The 9,553-nt window shown below is 31.4% G+C and overlaps 1 long non-coding RNA gene across 1 annotated transcript; it reads right to left on the reverse strand.

Annotated features, from left to right (window-relative positions):
• Nucleotides 1-2,033: 2,033 nt before the first annotated feature.
• On the reverse strand, nucleotides 2,034-5,987 carry LOC106683971 (uncharacterized). Its single transcript, XR_001343628.2, has 3 exons — nucleotides 5,740-5,987; nucleotides 3,664-3,966; nucleotides 2,034-2,091 (listed from the first exon to the last, which is right to left on the reverse strand). It is a non-coding gene; the product is annotated as an uncharacterized lncRNA (long non-coding RNA).
• Between the last annotated feature and the right edge of the window lie 3,566 nt (nucleotides 5,988-9,553).

Here is a 9,553-nt window from a genome sequence, read left to right on the forward strand (position 1 = left end):
ATCATTTAAAGTGAAGCTAAATTGAACAGACTATATTTACATTGTAACAGTGTGTAATAAGTTTGGTTTTGTAAGTGGCATATAAATGGTAGAGTGTAAATAGTCTTCGAAGCCAATTAATATTTGTACTAATATTTACGCTTTCGTTTATTTAAAATTATTATTATAAGTTTAATATAATGGAGTAATGAATATTATGTTAATAGTTTTATTAACCAGTTTGTTTTATTTTTTGTTCATTGTTTTGTTATGGAGCACTGGTTTTATCTTTTGTTTATTGTTTTGTGATGAAGCACTAGACATAGGTTTTGTTTTATAATTGTATATTGTGTAATAAATTTGCAAAAAAAATTTGTCTTTCTCAAATAAAATATATTCTATTCTACTCTAAAAACAAATATAAAGTAGAAGGATGCTTTTGGGATGTGTAAAAGGCAGAATGATATGTGTTACGGCGGGTAGGGGTTCGAAAGGAACCTTTACTAGCCCAACCGTGAAAGAAAAGAATAGTCGAATTTTGTTATTTTTGTATTTTTAAATAGGTAAACATAATAAGAATAGGAACACAGAATATACAAACTAAAAAAAAAGAAAGATTAAAACTATTACAAAACTAAATTAATTGAACAAAAGATTAAAAAAAGTCTTATTTCACCGGTAATTGGTGGGGCCCCGGTTGTGGTTGTTCTGAGTGGACATTCTCGTGGAAGTAGATCGACAAAAGGGACGTACGTCCGCCCGCCTTGTCCTCTTGGAGGATGAGTTGAAGAAGTCCGCCCGCCGTGGCTAAGATGATTTAGCTCGCGAAGATGGCCAGAATGCTGGTAACTACGAGTGCGCAGTGAGGAGATAAAGGAGATGATGTGTGTGCAAACGTAGAGGCGCTAAGAAGTCATCTGTCTGTTTTTATTATAAAAAAACAACAGAGAGCGGATTTGTTTTGTTTTTTATATCATCTGTCACATAGTCGATTACCGATCATATGTTGGCCGCAACAATATGAGTTAGGTTAAAAAGCAATAACAAAAGAATAGTAATCTAAACGGTAATATAAACTGACTAGAAAAATATCTGGCAATATAAAAATAGTAATATAAAGGGGATTAATAAAACAGACTAAATTAAAAATACCTGTTGTGATGAGTGGAAATATAAAAAACGTACAAAAATACATTAAATATTACAGTTGTGGAGAAAGCGGGAGATGTACAAATATTGGATCGTGTATAAATATCCGTTTTAATAAAACTTGAATCCATCATTTAAAAAGGTAGAAAATATTGTAGCATTGCAATGGTGAAATAAAAGATAAATTCTATGAAAAAAAAAAATAAAAAAATAATATAAACCTTAATTAATAGAAGTGAATAGATAAAATAAAATTATATTAAGGTAGTAACAGTATAAAATTAAAATTCCATGGTAAAATATGTAAATAAAATTAAATATAATGGTGTAAAATTAAACATAAACTATAGTTTTATAATGATAAAAAAGATTATCTGTGTTGATAGTGGTACCGATATTTTACCTACAGCCATGGCAAGATATGTTAATTATAGTATACAATGTTAAAGTTATAAAGTCATGCTTTTGTAATAATTCCAGTAGGCAAATTTATATTCCTTACGTAACTTTAATTTAGTCAATGACAATTTTTCATATTGTCTTCAATATACCATTATAGGAAAAATGACACTTGGAAAATTTTCAACATCTGGTTATTATTTTAATTATTGGAAGATTATTGATTGACCGTGTGTATAGATGAATGGAATATGGTCCGGGTGCGGTCAAAAAATGCTATAATTTTTATGGCACTATAAAAGTGGTGGCTCAATAAAATAGTATAATTGTCTTCTATTTGAGTTTGTTTTTTTACCGCACTCGGACCATATTCCATTCATATTTTAATTATTAATTGTCAAAAATTATAAACAATTTTTTCAGAATAGATTCAAGCATGAAGATCATTTTGGTAGTATTGTATAAAAATAAATGTACCTTTAACAATAAAAAAGAAAATCAAGTTGGCCAACTTTATTTGAGAGAAAACATTTAACTTCTTGTTCCTAAGCGTCGATGCTCTTTCTGAAAATTTAGGGAGACTTTTAGACACCATAATTAAAAATAGCTTTGAATTATTTGTGAGCAGATTCTACGTTTTACAATTAAATTAATTCCAGAAAAAATAAATATAATTGCTATGTATTTGGTTATTTTAGGAAATGCATGCTATATTGAGATTTTGCATCTTACCCACACACTATATCCTAGTAGAGTGATAAAAAAGGGGCTGGCTTACAAGGTCGAGCAAAGATGATTTTCAGGTATGTCATATGTATTTATACTTGAGATTAGGTATACTTATAATTTGTAAAAACACACAAATTTAGCTTTGTCAGTTCTTTTTTCTTAATAACTCATTTTCCTGGCAGTTTACAGCAATATGTGTAATATATGTAAACCTTCATTTATATATACATATATATTTTTTGTAGCCATTTCTGGGACACGGAAATGTTTAGTGATTAAAGTTCGAAAGCTATCAACAAAAACTCTTTAGACATACATATATCATTCTATATGAAGTGTGCCTTCAACTTAACCCGGGGGCACACTCACTATCTAGAGTTACATGAGCACACGCATATGCTTCTCAGATACTAATTATGAAAAATGTGGTTTAATATCTATTTAGCCTTTACAATTGTATTAACAGAGTGTTTAAACAAATCAGACCAAATGTTGTTCAAAAAATGTAGCTAAAACGTTTTATATTATTGTTATTGGAGATAATTATTATTAATGATGAGAGATGGTTAACCGTGGATGTTTAAGAAGATATAATATAAAATGATAGAATATAATACAAATAAGTTGAAATAACTTACTTAATCGTGCTAATGCTTCGGCCATAATTTCTAGCCTTCATCAGGGCTAAGAACAAAGAACAAGATAAACAACCAATGAATAAACAAAATTGAATAAACAAAATAAAAATAAAATATTTTATATTTTCTTTTTAGAAACTTGAATATCATCCTCATCAGACTCATCTTTGGCGTTTATTTCAGTATTATCAACACTGCCGGTGTCAGAATCATCCGAAAATTCAATATCATCAGTATTATCATAGTTACTACAAACAATAATACACAAATTCACCAAGTCTTCCGAATTATTTAAATTGAAAACAGATTTGGTTGCTACTTCGGGTGTCAAAAATACTAACGGCAATACATGCACAGTATATATGAGATACGATCCTGCTAACTGCTTGTCCTAAAACTCCTCAAGGAGAGGTTCTGGGAAAGGAAATGTGATGCGAGTTCGAGAATAGGTTCTCAGATTCATTATTGAAAGGTACTTAGAAGAGGAAGCCACAGCATTAGTTTGTCCATGCGTGTGCCGCCGATTTAAGGCCAGAAGTTACCTCAATTTTGACTGGCTGGTTGGGTTTTGTAAGTGGACTGTAATGAAAATGAATTGTAATGAAAAATAAAACATAATTAACAGAAAAAATCTATAGGATAATTTACAGATGGTGTGCGAGTGGCCGCAAGAGAACATTTATGGGTAGGGTGTGTTAATTAATTTTGAGTTCTATTAATTAGATGAGGGGTATATGGATGTGAATTATATGGAAAGAAGTCGACTTACTCCAATCTTTCTTTTTTTTCTCCGCATCCCTCTATTTCCTCTCTCCTCTGTTGCTAGGGAGAGAGCACTTCAGAAAGTGCTACTCACTCATTTTTCACTGAATTAGAATGAAGAAAGAATGACTATTGCTCCTAAAAAAGTTGGCTCTATCATGACTCTAGTGTCTTCTTCTCCCTACAAATGGTGCTATAGGAGGTAAGTTTTTACTGTCGGACATATGAGGCGCTAACAGTGCTTGAATTATGGAGGCCCCCAATCAGACTTTCGGTTCACGACTTTTTGGTTTGATGAGTGATAATGAATCTGTGAACATGTAAGATACAATACTTAAGAAAAATTATAATTTAAAATACAAAAACAAAACAGATATTACAATTGAAACACGTTAATTCAAAATACAAAAGTGTCTTTAGTATAATAACTTTAGTCTGTAATAAAATAAGTATTACTTAATCCATTATTAAAACTTAGCATATTAAAAAATAATACTACACAAATATAAAACTAATTTCATTAATTTAGTATGTTATATAATACTAGAATATATACATATTCATTATTGATTTTTATCTTGATATTTTAGAAATCCTGCTCTTCAATATAAAAATCTCTAGCACTGACTTCTAAATTACCATTTAGTATTTAATTATTTCGACTTATATCTTAAGATGTAAGAGTACTTTTATTTAGGCAATTCTTTTATTCCACATGTCATCCTCTGTGTGCTCAATAAAACATGGTAGTTGGCAAATATATATATTGAATATATATATATTGAATATTTGTCACACATTTTTACAGGTTTTTAATAACTTTCAACAATACAGATAGAACTATATAAAATCTCACAGTCATCTAATTAATCAAGTTGGCCTGTACTTCCTTTAAGCTGTAACCTCTGTTCAATTAAGAGTTAAAAAAAATTATAAAATTTAAAAAAAATTAATTTAACCACACTTAAAAGGGTTTAGTGATTAAATATCTTTTTAGCACCTATAATTTATTAAAAGGAATTACACCTTCTAATTGTAAATTATTAATGAATTAAGATCATTAAATGTCCAAATATTCACCATGCTTTTTCACATTATATTAAATATATATCAAGGCAAATATAGTATTTAATATATGATTATTATGCTAAAAATTATAACAATGAACAATGAAACATGCTTAGGAGATGGGCCTAGTATATTTGGCAACTCATGAATAAGTAAATGGGAACATATAATTCCTTAATCGCTAACCTTTTGACTTTTCTCATGGAAATTTAGTAGAAGAGGAATGAAATATAATTTGTAAATCCATTTATATATATGCTCAATGCTAAAACTGAGCAACCCGAGTCTATTGAAGAAACGATTGATATTGGAGCCATCATTAGCAAGTCTCGTATTGACTTGGAGGCCACCCATTGATTTATAACTGATGCTAATTACTTATAAGCCTAAAAGTAATTACAAAGCTCAAACGGAGAGAGGGAGCAGTGCCAGATCTATATTTCAATTAAGTGATACATTAATTACAGATATCCACTGCAGCGGTTCTCTGATTAATGTGTTTTTAATCCACATTCTCAGCCCGATATTTGCGTGATTGGTTATCGGATGATTATTTTTGAACTCAACAATCTTTCGAACCAGTAATATTAGAATGAAGTTTTTTATCATACTGTTAAAGAAAAAAAAACGACAATTGGCAAACACCTGGAATAATGCTTTATTCTACATGCGTTTTAAAAATATAAAATTGAAATTTAATGGAAAACAAAGTAATACAAATTTTCGTATACATAATGGATAGTCAATAAATTTTATAAATAGTCAAGCGTTAACTTGGACTGTAGTGAAGGGAATTTATTGTAATTCAGAATTGAGCTGAACTGAAAGAAAAAGTCTATAATATAAAGAATAATTTGCATGATGGTAGGGAGACTATCAAAGAAAAAATTTCTGATTAGATTAAGTTAAACAATTTTCATTTGGAGACTTTTTAAAATCTTGCTATTAATGCTGTTATGTGGTAATAATGAAGATGAAGGTTAAGGTAGTAAAAGAAAATTAGAGGTGAACTTACTCAGGTGGCTATTTGCTTCCAGTATTCTCCTCTCTTCTCCTCCGAAGGCTGGGAACTGCTCCTTTGGTATTTCCTCACACATGATGAAGTTATATTCAATAAAAAAAAACAAAAATAATTTTAATCGAGAAAAAAAATGCCTAACTCCTGCCTTTACTTGCCACAGAGGTCGCTGAGATAAGTTTTTACAATTGGCCACAGAGGACGCTAGTAGTGCTTATATTATAGAGCTGATTGGTTTTAGAGGAAAAGCTTTTATAAGCGTTATATACACTTTCAGCTCGTACACTTCACCAATTTCCCGACCAGCTGGTCATAAATCAGTACGGACTCCATCTTAAAGCCACTCAATTGCGGCGTCCCCCGGGCTCGGTCCTTGCACCAATCTTGTTTAGCATCGAAACTGCCCATGCAGTCATGATGAATTTAAATATGTTGATGAAATAGCCAGCTATATTAGCTAGCATGAATGCAGAAAAAGCCATGGTCCCAGTACTCATACAATCATAAAAGGCCATAGTACCCAAATGACGAGATATAAACACACTCCTCAACAAATAAAAATCGGATGCCATAACTTTCTCATACTAGAAAACCCCAAAAAGAAAAGACAATACAGACCAAGAGACATTTTATATACCTTAGCATGGAACTAGAGCCTCACCTCTCATTGACAGCAAACATACAATTCAGCATACAGATTGTAAGGTCAACCACATTATCAACTCAAATACCTTATTTACCCTCTAGGATTATCGCTCACACTCAAACTACGCTTATACAAAGCAATACTCATCATTACTACACGGTGCACCACTGCTACACTTCTTATACCTAATACCCCCTTATACTTATACCTTTAAGTCACTTCAACAATACTCAGCATGTTATATAAGATCTGTAGAGGCCCATCTCTAGAGAAATGTAACAGGACGCACATTCACCACTAACTACAACTGGAAAAAATACAGCACATCACACAAAGACACATTAAGTTTTTGACAACTTCCCCACTTCCTTTATTCTTTTATTCCTTGCACTCACCCCATCCCCACTTCCTGTGAGGTGGCAGAGTAGGAAGGCCCCATCAACCTTTTCAACATTACCCTTCTTTAAGTCCTTTCTTCTCTTCTCTCTTTCTTCCTCCTCCATCCCACCTCAACTAATCTTTTCTTATTCCTATTATTATTTCTTCTTTAAATTTTACTCAGTTATTTTTGTTTATTTACCTGTATCAATCATCTCACGGAGGCCTCTTCAAATATTAAAGTTAGATTTTCCAGGAAACTACCATATATATCCACAGGTAAGTACTTCATTTAGACCTTCATATACCCACGGTAGAAAAAGGTACTAGTTACTTTGAATTATATTTTCCTTACATAATGCATTTTATCATGTCTATTTTCTGTTTTAGAAGAATCGGAAAAAAAACAGCCGATACACATTAATGTTGACGGAGTAGTTTTGTGTGATTTTGGTGGTTGTATTTGAAGGATTAGAGTTTGGCCAGCGGATGAATGACCTACGTCACTGGATCTCTGGTAAAGGCTGGTAGATAATTATTTATTCCGTTATATTTATCGTGGATTAAGTCTAAGGTCTAAGGTATTGAGATCCTCCTGGATACACCTGGTTTCTTATTGGTGGGTTTATGATTTTTAACGGCTTAGGGAAGATAACTTGGCGGTTGAGCTAAACTCTGGACAAACAACCACCGCGTATAAACATTGCTCAAGAACTATTACATCCTTGCAAAGTCCTGTCCCAATAATTGTTTTTCTATAAACAGTTTTATTAATAATCTTCATGTTTCTTTTTTTTTTACCATGCAACTTATTAAATTTTTTGATTGCTAAGGTAGATAAAACAAACTTTTGATCAACCATAATCGAAAGAAAATATTTAAAGGAATAAATCATCATTTTAAATACTACGAAAAAAAAAATTAAAATAATTAAAATTAAAATAGCAAATATACAATGCATTCTAACATTTGCATTGCACTGTTCCCTTCTTTTCCTACATATTAAACTAGTCCAAAGAAAATTTCATCCAAATTTATTTTAAGTTGGACAAGGGTGCAACGAAATGTTTTAGCCCAATGAGGGTGGCGTAAATTTTTTTTATCCCAAAATGGGTGCTGTGGCAATAAAGTAAGGTAACCTTTTATTTCTAGTTTATTTTTTTACAAAAGTATAGTATAGTTACGTTAAGTAGTAAACAGAAATGAATTATATAAAGGTGTATCCAGAAGTAATATTATTAATATATTATTGTATATACTATATTTATATATACAAAGAACTTACTCTGAAGATGTGGGCTGGGCCTGGAACAAAATATTAGGAATACAATAATTTGGAGAACAATTATTTTAAATTCATGAAGTACGGGCATAGAAATCATAACGTTATCCCTCTTGGAGATTAAGATGGCAGGTTTTAGACGTCTCCTACTCTACTATAAGGAAGATGATCCTAAAAGCTCAGAGAGATCAGAGGAGGAAGGGACTCGGCAAATCGCTGTACCGTGATTTGTCATCGTTGAATAATGTATGCGAAGGGGAGGGGGTAGGTGTTCTTAACAAGGGACGGTAAGGGCTCTAAATCTCAGGGACAAATCTTAGCCAAGGTACAAACCCTACCTTTTGTTCCATCAGCCTGATATTGCTAACTATATGCATCCCATTTTATCCAATCGTGAACGAAAAGGTTTAAGTGTCAGTATTTTCTTGGTAAATTATGGTTTGTTGCAGCAAATAAATGAAGATATTTTAATGTTTTTTTTTAAATTTTTAGTATTATGTTTTCAGTTCTTCAGTTCAGATCAACTGTTATAAAAATGTAAGGTTGGTAATTCCTCACATTTTTCATTACTTATCAATAAAATTGGTCGAGATTTCCAATTGTTAGTCACTGATTGTAAGGTAAAGTAGAAAAAAAAAACTATGGCTCTATAATTTATTGTGTTCAAATCGTTGTTTGATAAGTTGCATTATTTAATACGTAAACCCTTATGTATCCTTTCGAAGGTTTTGTAAAGTGTTATCTTTTGTGAATAAAGATACTGTGTTATATGTAATCACCAAGCCTGACCAAGTGGACTGTCCGAACAGACTGATTAGTCTATTCTCCTAAAGAGGAAGGTGAGAGTTAATTCTCCAGCGTTTCTATAAAACATCGTCAGACTGTTGAATAGATGATGAATCTTTAAGGTCTGTTTTAATAAAATCTAATCAAATAAAAACATATAATTATCATGTTTTTGGTTGATTAGATATGAACATTGATTCAGGAAATATTACCAATGGATCTACATCACAACATCTCTGCAGAAAAATTCAAGTATTATCGAACATTACTTAGAATCCTACCAGGACCAATACTTCAATAATAAATAGAATTCGTAACATTCGCGTGAGTAGTATGTTTGGACCACTGTCTAGTACAATGGACGAGTAACCTGTTGGAAAACCAGTTGTTTACAAGCCACCTCAAACTAAAATGAACGGAATAAAAAATGTTCGCACAATATGCATAGACTTAATGGCTCTAATAATAGCAAAACATTTTGAATGCCTTTTTAGTAAGTCGTTAATTAAATTCAAAACTAAAACCAGTGCCGCTTATACCAATAGAGGCAGCCTTAAATATCTCATTATAAAATAGAAAACATAATCACATTATATATTAACAACATAATCTTAAGGTAATGTTGAACATGTGTCGTTCAATCATATATATTTCAGTGACAGTTCTCCAATGAGGCTAACTTCTACATCACATTCATATACCTTTTCTGATAATAAGCT

Source organism: Halyomorpha halys, unplaced genomic scaffold, assembly GCF_000696795.3.
Source record: "Halyomorpha halys isolate HHAL.00 unplaced genomic scaffold, Hhal_1.1 Scaffold532.1, whole genome shotgun sequence".
Taxonomy (NCBI): domain Eukaryota; kingdom Metazoa; phylum Arthropoda; class Insecta; order Hemiptera; family Pentatomidae; genus Halyomorpha; species Halyomorpha halys.